Below are 15,738 nucleotides of genomic sequence, written 5' to 3' on the forward strand. Positions count from 1 at the left end.
ACATGCTAGCAAAGTAATGTTCAAAACTCTCCAAGCCAGGCTTCAGCAGTACGTGAACCAAGAACTTCCAGATGTTGAATCTGTATTTATAAAAGGCAGAGAAACCAGAGATCAAATTTCCAACATCTGTTGGATCATAGAAAAAACAAGAGAATTCCAGAAAAACATTTACTTATTCTTCATTGATGATGCCAAAGCCTTTGACTGTGTGGGTCACAACAAACTGTGGAAAATTCTTCAAGACATGTGAATACCAGACCACCTTACCTGCCTTCTGAAAAACCTTTATACAGGTCAAGAAGCAATGGTTAGAGCCAAACATGGAACAACAGACTGGTTCCAAATTGGGAAAGGAGTACGTTAAGGCTGTATATTGTCACCCTGCTCATTTAACTTATATGCAGAGTACATCATGCGAAACACCAGGCTGGATGAAGCACAAGCTGGAATCAAGATTGCTGGGAGAAATATCAATAACCTCAGATATGCAGATGACACCATACTTATGGCAGAAAGCAAAGATGAACTAAAGAGCCTCTTGATGAAGGTGAAGGAGGAGAGTGAAAAAGCTGGCTTAAAACTCAGCATTTAAAAAACAAAGATCATGGTGTCTGATCCCATCACTTCATGGCAAACATATGGGGAAACAATGGAAATGGTGAGAGACTTTATTTTCTTGGGCTCCAAAATTACTGCAGACGGTGACTGCAGCCATGAAGCTAAAAGACACTTGCTCCTTGGAAGAAGAGCTATGACCAACCTAGACAGCATATTAAAAAGCAGAGGCATTACTTTGCTGACAAAGAACGCTATGGGTTTTCCAGTAGTCATGTATGGATGTGAGAGTTGGACCATGAAAAAGGCTGAGTGCCGAAGGATTGAGGTTTTTGAACTGTGGTGTTGAAGACTCTTAAGAGTCCCTTAGACTGCAAGGGGATCAAGTCAGTCAATCCTAAAGGAAATCAGTCCTGAATATTCATTAGAGGGACTGAGGCTGAAGCTGAAGCTCCAGTACTTTGGCCACCTGACACAAAGAGACGACTCATTAGAAAAGATCCTGATGCTGGGAAATATTGAAGGCAGGAGAAGAAGGGGATGGCCGAGGATGAGATGGTTGGAAGGCATCACTTATTCAGTGGACACGAGTTTGAGAGAGCTCTGGGAGATGGTGAAGGACAAGGAAGCCTGGTATGCTGTAGTCCATAGGGTTGCAAAGAGTTGCACACAACTGAGTGACTGAACAACAACATATAGCATCAATGTTTAAATATTTTATTTTCAGGTCTATGATTCCTACTATAGACTGCAAGGAATTTTTATAGATAAAGCTCTTTTACAAAAGTAAAAAGTATGAGCTTTAAAGACAGAGAGTTCAAGAAATGTCGAATCACTGGAGAATAATTCATGTGTGTAATGCATTGGTCAACACATCTTACATGGATTATGTTATCATTTAATAATTTAACCATGGCAGAAATATTGTCTGCTGATGTATTTCATAATTTAAGAAATAATGTCACGTAGAATTAGTAGGAAGCTGCCTTTGCACAATCCCTTGTGCTCCTTGTGTAAATAGGAATTATTTAAATTTGTTTCACAAAATGCCACTGCTGACAAATAATACTTGTACTTTGTGAGACTGTCATCATTCAAGAAGTTGAATAACCAACAGTTACATTCCAGTTACATGTAGAATGTTTCATAAAGAACAATTCTAGTAACAAAATATATCCATGCACACCCTTTGACTTTGGTTAGTGGTTATAAACTTGATATATTGTGCAAGTTTGTTCCTATTGTTGGAAAAAGAAAAGGGAGGAATTATCCATCTGGCTCCTGTCCTGAAGGTTAGCCCAAGAGGTGGGTGATGTAGGGTGAAGACTTAGAATCCTCACACCAAATCAGTGTCTTGCTGACATCGTGAAGCCGTGTATACTTACGAAGTGCCAAGGTTCTCTGCACGGTCCCTGTTATCCACCTCTAATTCTTTCACACACAAGGTCTTCCAGATGTTCCTGAGGAGAATGTGTCTCTTTATAATAAAAGTTATATTAGCTATCATTTTCCACATATTCCTATGGTACCCATTTACAAGAATTTGTAGTACATTCCCAAACATCTGCAGATAGTATCTCCATAATTACTTTTGAAATTACTAGCCACCTGTCAACGCAGGGATTACTACTATGAAGAATGTCAAATGGGAATTAAAGTTTTGTATTAGGTCACCAGGATTCTACCATAGACATATCGTAGATGGATAGGGCTGTTTCAGCACACAGTTTTATTAGATACAATAAATCTGGAGGCGACATACTCTCCTGTTACTGCATATGCATATTTATGGTGTGCATATTTACTCAGCACTAAGTGAAAACTGTTGAGGATGGTAGTAGTACCTTGGGGTTTGGGTTTTAGATTAAAAAGAGATGTTTGGCTTCTTCGTTCCTTGATCAAAATATATCTGTTTAAAGAACAACTGGAGCTACTTAGAAAGCATGCTTTTTTGACTCATGGAAGTGTTGTGGACTTTAATTTTGCAAACAAATAAATAGATTGAGAGGATAACTTTTAGGAATTAGGGTGTGAAGAAAACAGAAGAAATAGGAGGCTGAAGGAGGTTTGATGGATTTGGCACAACTCAGGAAGATCTCATAGTGCCCATGTGAGAAGTCAGAGCAAGGATTTGCCTTTGATGTCTTCCTACTCTTCTGGGACTAATAGATAACATATGAAGGTTTGCAGTCTGACAAGTGCTGTGTTGAGTATTTAATATGTGATTTAGTCTGCATAATACACTTTGAAGTGGGAATTAATCTTATGATCATCATCTCATCATGTTTAAAAAAGAAAAAAGTTTTTCCACAGTCATGGCTAGTCAGTAGTGACACTGGGACTTCTGACTTCTGTCATCTACACTAGTATTTGAAGTCACCAATGGTCTCCATGTGCTAAACCTCATGGGCTTTTCATCTTATTTGACCCAATAGTAGAATTTGAACAATAGAATACATACTCCTTAAAGCATTTTATTTTCTCTTGGCTTCAAGGATAATATATACTCCCTATTTTTATCCCTCTGGACCCCAGGTCAAAGGTGATGCTTCTTTATCGTCCCAGGGCTCAGTCCTGAGCTTCGCTTTCCTAGTTCACTCACTGACTTGGTGATTTCATCTAGTTTCAAAACCTGCGATACCTCCTGTAAGCAAATGGTTCGTTCTGTATATCTTCAGGCTAGACTTCACCAGACTCAAGGCCTCTTTCAGACTTACTTTCTTCTCTCTTTTCCTCTATGTGACTGATCAGAGCTAAAAGTAAGATCTGAGGTTCCAGTTTGGGCTCAGAGGCCTTTTATGTCTATAGCATGATACATTGCAAATTCTAACTCACTAGGATAGTCTTCATTTGAGTTTAGGGCCCAATGCATGCCTAATAATAAAGTTTTTTTTTTTTTTCTTCCTATTTCTTTTTCCTTTGCCAGTATTTCCTTTGTTCTGCTTCCTTAGGAACCACAGGGTAAGGGATGTTTCCTGTGGTCTGGGGCAGAATTAATGTATTTCCGGATTCTCTGGCTAAAAGCATATTATTAAATCTAAATTTTATTTTTAACCGTTGGGCTTGCACAGTAATGTACCTTTTGAGGGTATAGGCATATTGAGTATAAGAATGTATAGTCAAGTGTTTTTGTGAGTGAGTGAAGTCGCTCAGTCGTGTCTGACTTTTTGCGACCCCATTGACTGTAGCCTAACCAGGTTTCTCCATCCATGGGATGTTTCCAGGCAAGAATACTGGAGTGGGTTGCCATTTCCTTCTCCAGGAGATCTTCCTGACCCAGGGATTGAACCCAGGTCTCCCACATTGTAGGCAGACGCTTTACCGTCTGAGCCACCAGGTGATAGTTTTCAGAGGAATTCGAATTACTTCTGAGTGATTTGACATTCTAGGATATGATATGATGTGATATGATATGATATATACCCTTTGTAAGACTTGGTGGGCTTTTCAGTAGGGCTTACCAGGGCCAAATTGAATTTGTTTCCTGGAAATATCGAGGATGGTTTTTAAGAGGTAATAAAATTCAAATTGTCTTCAGGCTTTTTAATAAAGGGCAGGAGCATGGAAGAGTTCCACAAGCTGGGGAAATGGCATGTTAACAGTTCTGGTGGTAAAAACAAGAAGACACATTTGGGAAATTATAAGTAATGTGGCAAGTATATAGAATGCCTGTGGACAGTGACAGGATGATGCCAAAAGGTGGGCAGGATAAGAAACGTTAATTGTCTTGGACTCCAAGGAGGCCTGTAAATGGCATCTTTGCTTTTCTAGCTTTGGTTATAAATTGTGCTCACTCAGTCATGTTTGACTCTTTTGCTACCCCATGGACTGTAGCTCACCAGGTTCCTCTGTCCTTGGGATTTTTAAGGCCAGAATACTGGAGTGGGTTGCTAGTTCCTTTTCCAAGGGATCTTCCCAACCCAGGGATCAAACCTGCGTCTTCTGCTTTGGCAGTCAGATTCTTTATCCATTGAGCCACCTGGGAAGTGTGGTAAAATGGAGTCATTAGCACTAAACATCAGCTTTATTAATGATTAAACGCATATGGGAGAGGGCGACATGGATGTATAACATTGGTGGACTACTTCTTACTGAAGTTCAGAATTAGACAGATTGACTTACCCAGTCACAGTGGTGGTCACACACAATATAGGTCACCATACATGGAACCTTGCTTTTATGGGGGGGGGGGAAGAAAAATATAGCACAAGGAGGAGCAGATAAAAATGTTGGCTCTCTGAGTCCCATTGAGAAAGAAGAGGAAGTAACTGAGCTTTCTCATACTTCAAAATCACAAAATGAATGGTATTTCAGCAAGGAGGATTAAGGAGTGGGTTAAAAGAACTTCCCTTGTGGCTTAGAAGGGTAAAGCATCTGCCTACAATGTGTGAGACCCGGGTTTGATCCCTGGGTCAGAAGGATCCTCTGGAGAAGGAAATCGTAACCCACTCCAGTACTCTTGCCTGGAAAATCCCATGGACAGAGGAGCATGGTAGGCTACAGTCTCTGCGGTCACAAAGAGTCAGACAGGACTAAGTGACTTCACTTTCACTTTCATTTTAAAAGACTGAAGTGTTTAGCCTTCTAAACACCCCCACAAAGATGTCCTTTTCATTATAGGGGACTGGAATGCAAAAGTAGGAAGTCAAGAAACACCTGGAGTAACAGGCAAATTTGGCCTTGGAATATGGAATGAAGCAGGGCAAAGGCTAATAGAGTTCTGCCAAGAAAATGCACTGGTCATAGCAAATACCCTCTTCCAACAACATAAGAGACAACTCTACACATGGACATCACCAGATGGTCAACACTGAAATCAGATTGATTATATTCTTTGCAGCCAAAGATGGAGAAGCTCTATACAGTCAACAAAAACAAGACCAGGAGCTGACTGTGGCTCAGATCATGAACTCCTTATTGCCAAATTCAGACTTAAATTGAAGATAGTAGGAAAAACCACTAGACCATTCAGGTATGACCTAATCAAATCCCTTATGATTATACAGTGGAAGTGAGAAGTAGATTTAAGGGACTAGATCTGATAGTTAGAGTGCCTGATGAACTATGGAATGAGGTTCGTGACATTGTACAGGAGACAAGGATCAAGACCATCCCCATGGAAAACAAATTCAAAAAAGCAAAATGGCTGTCTGGGGAGGCCTTACAAATAGCTATGAAAAGAAGCTAAGCGAAAGCAAAGGAGAAAAGGAAAGATATAAGCATCTGAATGCAGGGTTCCAAAGAATAGAAAGAAGAGATAAGAAAGCCTTCCTCAGCGACCAATGCAAAGAAATAGAGGAAAACAACAGAAGGGGGAAGACTAGAGATCATTTCAAGAAAATTAGAGATACCAAGGGAACATTTCATGCAAAGATGGGGTTGATAAAGGACAGAAATGGTATGGACCTAACAGAAACAGAAGATATTAAGAAGAGGTGGCAAGAATACACAGAAGAACTATACAAAAAAGATCTTCACGACCCAGATAATCACGATGGTGTGATCACTAATCTAGAGCCAGACATCCTGGAATGTGAAGTCAAGTGGGCCTTAGAAAGTATCACTATGAACAAAGCTAGTGGAGGTGATGGAATTCCAGTTGAGCTATTACAAATCCTGAAAGATGATGCTGTGAAAGTGCTGCACTCCATAGGCCAGCAAATTTGGAAAACTCAGCAGTGGCCACAGGACTGGAAAAGGTCAGTTTTCATTCCAGTCCCAAAGAAAAGCAATGCCAAAGAATGCTCAAAGTGAAAGTGAAGTTGCTCAGTCGTGTCCAACTCTTTGAGACCCGTGGACTGTAGCCCACCAAGCTCTTCTGTCCATGGGATTCTCCAGGCAAGAATACTGGAGTGGGTTGCCATTTCCTTCTCCAAAGAATGCTCAAACTACCACACAATTGCACTCATCTCACAGGCTAGTAAAGTAATGCTCAAAATTCTCCAAGCCAGGCTTCAGCAATACGTGAACCATGAACTTCCAGATGTTCAAGCTGGTTTTAAAAAAGACAGAGGAACCAGAGATCAAGTTGCCAACATCCTCTGGATCATGGAATAAACAAGAGAGTTCCAGAAAAACATCTATTTCTGCTTTATTGACTATGCCAAAGCCTTGACTGTGTGGATCACAATAAACCATGGAAAATTCTGAAAGAGATGGGAATACCAGACCACCTGACCTGCCTCTTGAGAAATCTGTATGCAGGTCAGGAAGCAGCAGTTAGAACTGGACATGGAACAACAGACTGGTTCCAAATAGGAAAAGGAGTACATCAAGGCTGTATATTGTCACCCTGCTTATTTAACTTGTATGCAGAGAACATCATGAGAAACACTGGGCTGGAAGAAATACAAGCTGGAATCAAGATTGCTGGGAGAAATATCAATAACCTCAGATATGCAGATGACACCACCCTTATGGCAGAAAGTGAAGAGGAACTAAAAAGCCTCTTGATGAAAGTGAAAGAGGAGAGTGAAAAAGTTGTCTTAAAGCTCAACATTCACAAAACGAAGATCATGGCATCTGGTCCCATCACTTCATGGGAAATAGATGGGGAAACAGTGGAAACAGTGTCAGACTTTATTTTTTTGGGCTCCAAAATCACTACAGATGGTGACAGCAGCCATGAAATTAAAAGACGATTACTCCTTGGAAGGAAAGTTATGACCAACCTAGATAGCATATTTAAAAGCAGAGACATTACTTTGCTGACTAAGGTCTGTCTAGTCAAGGCTATGGTTTTTCCAGTAGTCATGTATGGATGCGAGAGTTGGACTGTGAAGAAAGCTGAGTGCCGAAGAATTGATGCTTTTGAACTGTGGAGCTGGAGAAGACTCTTGAGAGTCCTTTGGACTGCAAGGAGATCCAACCAGTCCATTCTGAAGGAGATCAGCCCTGGGATTTCTTTGGAAAGAATGATGCTAAAGCTGAAACTCCAATATTTTGGCCCCCTCATGTGAACAGTTGACTCTGGAAAAGACCCTGATGCTGGGAGGGATTGGGGGCAGGAGGAAAAGGGGATGACAGAGGATGAGATGGCTGGATGGCATCACGGACTCAATGGACATGAGTTTGTGTGAACTCCGGGAGTTGGTGATGGACAGGGAGGCCTGGTGTGCTGTGATTCATGGGGTCGCAAAGAGTCGGACACGACTGAGTGACTAAACTGAACTGAACCGAAAGGAGTAAAGAAGTATTACCTTTAGTCATTGCCCCAGGATCGAACTCTTCAGGCAGTGGGAAATGATTGAAGAACTTTAAGCAGGAAATCAAGGCATATTTTTTTAGTGCTTAGATAGTGAGTTTGGTGGGTAGGTATAGGACAATTAGGGCCTTCAGTGTTAAGGTACGGGTTTTAAATGAATTTAGTAGATGACAGAGAGCCATCAACATTACTGAGCAGGAAATATTTAATCTGAAGGTGATGTGCAGAACTGAAGGCATTTGAAAGGAACTGGAAGAGGGGACCCAAGTAGTAAGCAATGATGATAGTGGTAGGCAGTAACCAGAACTACTGAGGTATTCTGGAGATGAAAATAAAGAATAGATGTAACAGTGAAAGTGAAAGTGTTAGTCACTCAGTCGTGTCCAACTCTTTGTGACCCCATGGACTTTTGCCTGCCAGACTCCCTTGTCCATGGGATTTCCCAGGCAAGAATACTGAAGTGGGTTGACATTCCTTTCTCCAGGGAATCCTCCTGACACAGGGATTGAACCTGGCTCTCCAGCATTGCAGGCAGATTCTTTACCATCTGAACCACCAGATAAGATTGGGTAAGTAGAACTAGATGATTGTTTTAGAAGAGCGAGGGGAAATCAAACCTCAACCTTGGGTTACTCTGCCCATGTGATCTGGAGACTTTTGGATTAAATTAATAGATAGAGAAGAAGAAGATGCTGGATGGAGAAGCTGGTAGATTCATATGGTAGACATGAAGATCTGGAGTATGGAATAGGGGTTATACAGTTTATTTAGATTTGAGAGGCTTCTTAAACCAATACAGAATTGTAAAGTAAAATAAAAAAGAAAGAAAAAAATAATGAGTTGAAGATATTGCAATACAAGATAATATATAAAGAGAAGAGAGACTGAGATCTGAGGCATAATATAGAAGGAATAGAAAGAGAAAAAAAATAGGATAGCTAGAGTCAGAGGTAGGAGTAAAACTGGAGAAATAGGAAATTCAGGCTGAATGTATACTAGAAATCATTATATAACTGTTAATAATGGCAGTTGCTTAATGATGAAGACTACAAATTGTGTAAAATCCTTCCTCCTTGACAACTGTATTGAACTTAGTGTGAAGATGAATGTTAATTGAGGTTTCTGGTATGTGGTATGTCTGATTAAGAAGAAGCACTAGGAGTATACCAGTGAAAACGGAGGGTATAGGTGACTTACTCATAATTGAACATAGAAACTCTTGAAGAACTAGTAGAGGAAAAGTTGGGTAGAGTGAGGGTCAGTTGGAAAGGAATGGAGCTTGGTAAAAGACAGCCAGTGAAAGGTTTATGCCAAGGTTGCTAAATGTGAATGATAGATATTTAGAATAGTAGAGCTTAGGTTTTTCTTCACTTACTTTTAAGTAAAGTTATTAAGTGCTTCATAATAGTCTGTATAATTCAAGAGATGTTGCATTTTGGGAGGCTATCTATGAGAAACACACCCTGATGTACTCACATAATAGACGTATCTGCTGCTATTAGTATAAAATGGCTGTAAGAGAATCCTGAGTCACTGATATTTTTCTTATTCCTTTGATTTCATTCATATATAAAACTTAGAAGAACAAAACAATATGTGTGGAATTAATTATCAGACATCATAATTCTTCCAAGTGACCATAATTAAACCCTTGGGTCTTGCACTCTCTGAATAAAAACTGATATATGATATTTATAACAATTTCCAGTGTCTAAGCATTCAATATCCAGGAAATGAGTCCTTCAAAATATTTCTTTTAGTCAGTTTTAAGAGAAACCTTTAATCTGTAATATGGTTAAATCTTGTGATTCATCCCATAGCGTGGAGTTTCTCTGCCAAGTGAGACTGGCTTCTACCATGTGAGTCAGAATTTTGTTATATATGTTAGTTGGCTCAGGAGATATTGTAGAAAAATTTATCTATATATCATCTGGCCTAGAGGAATTTCTGAGAATGCTTTTTTGCTTATTAATTAGCCAGAAAACCACTTCTAACATTTCATTTGACATTTTTATTCATAAAATCCTTTCTTTCAATAACTGTCATTTTAAAAAGATGTTACAGATTGGAAAATAAATGTTCTCTTTCAGAAGAGCTGTTCTTCTCCTAAAAGTAAAACACTGGCAAGATTTAAGGTTATTATATAGAAGAGATCAAATATCTCATCAATGCAGGGATCCCTTTCCTAAAACCCATGATTATTGATAATCTGGCCTCTTCTTGAATAATTCTTTTGCCCAAGTCATTTTTTATCTTGCATCAAAATCTAAATTTTGGTTTCATTGAATTTATTAATAAATACACAGGTACACCATCTTAACTTTACCTCTTATGACCATTTTTTAAATATTTGAAGGCAGCCATTTTATCCTTGTGCCTTACCCTCATGTCTTTTCTTCATTGGATGTGAAGTCCCTTTTACCTCAACCACTATTCATGTACATGGCCTGTAGTTCTTTTAGCTTCTAAGAGGTGTACTGCTAGGTAAAATATTTAATTAAACCCTTGATATTGGAGAAGTAACCTTGACTTTGGGGCTAAAATGCAATTTATCTGGAATTAATTTTCTTTCTGTATATTTAACCACAATAATTTTGAAACTGCGTAGTCATGAACAGTAAATATTTTATTCTAGACTGTAGAAGATATTTTGATAAGCTAAAAAGTGGATGAGACCAGAAATAAAACGAGGTTCAGAAATTTAAAAAGTAGATTTCTACTTCTTCCACTACTTACCTATTCTTCAAGGATATACACTTCCATCAATTAGAAAATCAGAAGCAAATGTCCCATTGTATGAAACATAAGGTGAAAAACTTGCTAGTTCCCCATGCCCCTACTATATATTTTTCTTTCTACATCACTTGTATCCATCTTTATCTATATCCATTCTGTTATTCTCTAGTTAGTGAAATGTGGGCAGAGGTAAAAGTGACAGGCACAAGAGTTCAGTAATCTGAAAGGTATAATCAATCATAGAAAAGGAGAGAATGAGGAACAGCCATTGGTGTTCTGTGTTTTTGGAATTAAACAAAGCTCCTCACCATCTAGGAAAACTATCAGCCTCCACTTATGAAACTATAGCGGTCACTCTGGCAATCTCTACTTCTAGGCTAGGCAGATAATTATATCTGATTGGAATCATGCCTGCTGAGAAGATGTCACTTCATAATTTTTGTTTATGGCCTCTCCAGAGTGGCACTATAGATGCTGCAGTCTACTTTGGGTATTGCCAACATATCATATAGAACCATCTCTAAATATGGCCCATTATTTTCTTCCTCAGTCAATTGGTCATAAAGAATTCCCCTTAAGAACATAGGTGCAGGTTGAGAGAAAGGAGATAATGTAGCAGGAATTAGGTTCATGAACTCTAGGCCACTTGCTCATGAAGTTTGCTAGTGGTTTTAAGAACCTACTCAAGCCTAGTTTTGTATATTCCACTTTCATATGATAATGAGTGTTGTGGTGTAGGCGAAAATTTACAGTTGTTGTTATTCAATTGCACAGTCGTGCCCGACTGTTTGCCACCCCATGGACTGCAGCACTCCAGGCTTCCCTGCCCTTCACTATCTCCCAGAGTTTGCTCAAACTCATGTCCACTGAGTCAAAGATGCCATCCAGTCATCTCATCCTCTGTCATTCCCTTTTCCTCCTGCCTTCAATTGTTTCCAGCATCAGGGTCTTTTCCAGTGAGTCGGCTCCTCATGTCAGGAAGACAAAGTATTGGAGCGTCAGCTTCAGCATCAGTCCTGCCAATGAATATTCAGGGTTGATTTCCTTTAGGATTGACTGGTTTAATCTCCTTGCTGTCCAAGGGACTCTCAAGAGTCTTCTCCCGCACCAGTGTTTGAAAGCATCAGTTCTTTGGCACTTAGCCTTATGGTCCAACTCTCCAATACATACATGACTACTGGAAAAACCATAGCTTTGACTATACAGACCTTTGTTGACAAGGTGATATCTCTGCTTTTTAATATACTATCTAGGTTTGTCATAGCTTTTCTTCCAAGGAGCAGGCGTCTTTTAATTTCATGGCTTCAGTCACCACCTGCAGTGATTTTGGAGCCCAAGAAAATAAAGTCTGACACTGTTTCCATTTTTTTCCTCATCTATTTACTGTGAAGTGATGGGGAGCCATGATCTTCATTTTTAGAATGTTGACTTTTAAGCCAGATTTTTAACTGATGAATCAGATAATCTTACGCCATAAACATAAAATGATTACATATGAAATATAAATATAAAATGTTAATTATGCTAAATAATTAAATTATGGTAAATATAATTACTAAATTATTCCAGGTTGTTTTACAAAGCTGATATACTACTACATTCAAAATAAAAAATTGAAAGTAATTTAATCTTTGAAATGAGGGGATTGTATAGTAAATTATGTTGTATTAAATAGTTAGAAAATTATTACATAGTCAATAAAACACATATTAATGAAATCATATAGTATATAACTTGCTACTGATATAATACTAAGTAAAAAGAAGCAGGGCATAAAATTGTACCTACCTTGTGTTACTTGCATGTATTAAATAGACATGGGAGACAAAAGGATTATACATAAACATACCAATGTTGACACTGATCTTCTTAGAGTAGTGAGATTATATAAGGTATGGAAAAAAATCTATTTATGTAAACCTTTCATAATATGATTCTGGTCACTTTGTAATAAAAGGAAAATTCAAATTAAAAATATATCATCCATGCTATTTTTATTTTGATTATTCACCTTCTGATAGATTTGGGAAGGAAATTTATTCATTTATTTTTTGGACTATATACAAGTACTTTACTTGCCCCCACTAAATTTTGTCATGCTAATTTTGAGTTTTCCTTATAGTATATTAATTTTTTTTAATGTAGAGTCACTTATTGATACTAATTTTTATCATCACATCTATAGATTTGATGAACACATCTTTTTTGTTTTATCTAAATTGTTTATAAACAAATTTTACCGCTAAAATGAAACCTCTTTTTAAAGTTCTTGATGTACCTTCTAAATTGCAAATACAGCAGACTAATCTCAGTTCTAATGTTTCTGTATCAGGAATATTGACCTCTGCCTCCTAAAATGTTTCACTTGAGCACAGCCTGTCCTGGTTTTCTACTATCATTCCTACCACTTAGATGAAAGCATTCTTTTTTAAAAAGTTTTTTTCATTTTTACTTTATTTTGCTTTACAATACTGTATTGGTTTTGCCATACATTGACATGAATCAGCCATGGGTGTACATGAGTTCCCAATCCTGAACCCCCCTCCCACCTCCCACCCCATATCATCTCTCTGGATCATCCCCGTGCCCCAGCCCCAAGCATCTTGTATCCTGTATCGAACATAGACTGGTGATTCGTTTCTTACCTGATAGTATACATGTTCAATGCCATTCTCCCAAATCATCCCACCCTCATCCTCTTCCACAGAGTCCAAAAGTCTGCTCTACACATCTGTGTCTCTTTTGCTGTCTTGCATACAGGGTCATCATTACCATCTTTCTAAATTCCATATGTATGTGTTAGTATACTGTAATGGTGTTTTTCTTCCTGGCTTACTTCTCTCTGTATAACAGGCTCCAGTTTCATCCACCTCATTAGAACTGATTCAAATGTATTCTTTTTAATGGCTGAGTAATACTCCATTGTGTATATGTACCACAGCTTTCTTATCCATTCATAAGGCTGTACATATTCTAATCACTATTCTTTTTCTATTAATCATTTCCTTGAGTACCTTATCTGCTTCTGATTTTCTAAAGATGACCTCTGTTAAGATTCACCAGCCCAGGTTCAATGCATGATACTGGATGCTTGAGGCTGGTGCACTGGGATGACCCAGAGGGATGGTACAGGGAGGGAGGAGGGAGAGGGGTTCAGGATGCAGAATACGTGTATACCTGTGGTGGATACATGGTGATGTATGGGAAAACCAATACAATATTGTAAAGTTATTAACCTCCAATTAAAATAAATAAATTTATTTTTAAAATGACTCCCAGTTATCTACTTGAGTCTGGATGTCTCTGCTTTTTAATATGCTGTCCAGGTTTTCTTCTAAGGAGCAAGTGTCTTTTAATTTCTTGGCTGCAGTTACCATCTGCAGTGATTTTGGATCCCAAGAAAATGAAGTCTCTCACCGTTTCCATTGTTTCCCCATCTATTTGCCATGAAGTGATGGGACCAGATGCCATGATCTTCATTTTCTGAATACTGAGTCTTAAGTCAACTTTTTCACTCTCCTCTTTCACTTTCATCAAGAGGCTCTTTAGTTCTTCTTCGCTTTCTGCCATAAGGGTGGTGTCATCTGCATATCTCAGGTTATTGGTATTTCTCCCAGCAATCTTGATTCCAGCTTGTGCTTCATCCAACCCAGCATTTCGCATGATATACTCTGCATGTAAGTTAAATAAGCACGATGACAATATACAGCCTTGTCGAACTCCTTTCCTGATTTGGAACCAGTCTGTTGTTCCATGTCCAGTTCTAACTGTTGCTTCTTGACCTGCATACAGGTTTCTCAAGAGGCAGGTCAAGTGGTCTGGTATTCCTATATCTTTCAGAATTTTCCACAGTTTGTTGTGATCCACACAGTCAAAGGCTTTGGTGTAGTCAATAAAGCAGAAGTAGGTGTTTTTCTGGAACTGTCTTGCTTTTTCAATGATCCAATGGGTGTTGGCAGTCTCATCTCTGGTTCCTCTGCCTTTTCTAAATCCAGCTTGAATATCTGGAAGTTCACGGTTCATGTACCGTTGAAGCCTGACTTGGAGAATTTTGAGCATTACTTTGCTAGCATGTGAGATGAGTGCAATTGTGTGGTAGTTTGAACATTCTTTGGCATTGCCTTTCTTTGGGATTAGAATGAAAACTGCCTTTTTCCAGTCCTGTGGCCACTGCTGTTTTCCAAATTTGTTAGCATATTGAGTGAAGTACTTTAACAGCCTCATCACTTAGGATTTGGAATAGCTCAACTGGAATTCCATCAACTCCTAGCTTTGTTCCTAGTGATGCTTCCTAAGGCCCACTTGACTTCACATTCCAGGATGTCTGGTTCAGGGCAAGTGATCACACCATTGTGATTATCTGGGTCATGAAGATCTTTTTTGTATAATTCTTCTGTGTGTTCTTGCCACCTCTTCTTTGCTTCTGTTAGGTCCATACCATTTCTGTCTGCAGAATACCTAATGCAAAATGCCAGGCTGGGTGAATCACAGGCTGGAATCAAGATTGGCAGGATTTTTCCTCAGATATGCAGATGACACCACTCTAATGGCAGAAAGCAAAAAAGGAACAAAAGAGTTTCTTGGTAAGTGTGAAAGGAAATAGTGAAAAATCTGGCTTAAACCTCAGTGTAAGATCATGGCATTTGGTCACATAACTTCATTGCAACAGTAAGGGAAAAAGTGGAAGCAGTGACAGACTTTATTTTCTTGGGCTCCAAAATCACTGCAGACAGTCACTGAAGCCCCCAAAATAAAAGACCCTTGCTCACTGGAGGGAAAGTTACGGCAAACCTAGGCAGTGTATTAAAAAGCAGAGACATCACTTTGCCAAAGAAGGTCCATTTGGTCAAAGCTATGGTTTTTCTAGTAATCATATAAGGATGAGAGAGCTAGACCATAAAGACGGCTGAGTGCCAAGGAATTGATGCTTTCAAACTGTGGTTCTGGAGAAGACTCTTGGAGTAGGTTGGACAGCAATGTGATCAAATTAATCCCAAAGGAAATCAACTGTGAATATTAATTTGAGGAATTGATGCTGAAGCACCAGTACTTTGGCCAACTAATGTGAAAATTCAACTCATTGGAAATGACCCTGACGTTGGGAATGATTGAAGGCAAAAGTATAAGATGACAGAGGATGAAATGGTTAGATAATGTCACTGACTCAGTGGACATTAATTTGAGAAATCTCTGGTCCATAGTGAAGGACATGAGAGTGTGGCATGCTATAATCCATGGGGTTG

This window comes from Oryx dammah, unplaced genomic scaffold, assembly GCF_014754425.2.
Source record: "Oryx dammah isolate SB20612 unplaced genomic scaffold, SCBI_Odam_1.1 HiC_scaffold_12, whole genome shotgun sequence".
In the NCBI taxonomy this organism is placed as follows: domain Eukaryota; kingdom Metazoa; phylum Chordata; class Mammalia; order Artiodactyla; family Bovidae; genus Oryx; species Oryx dammah.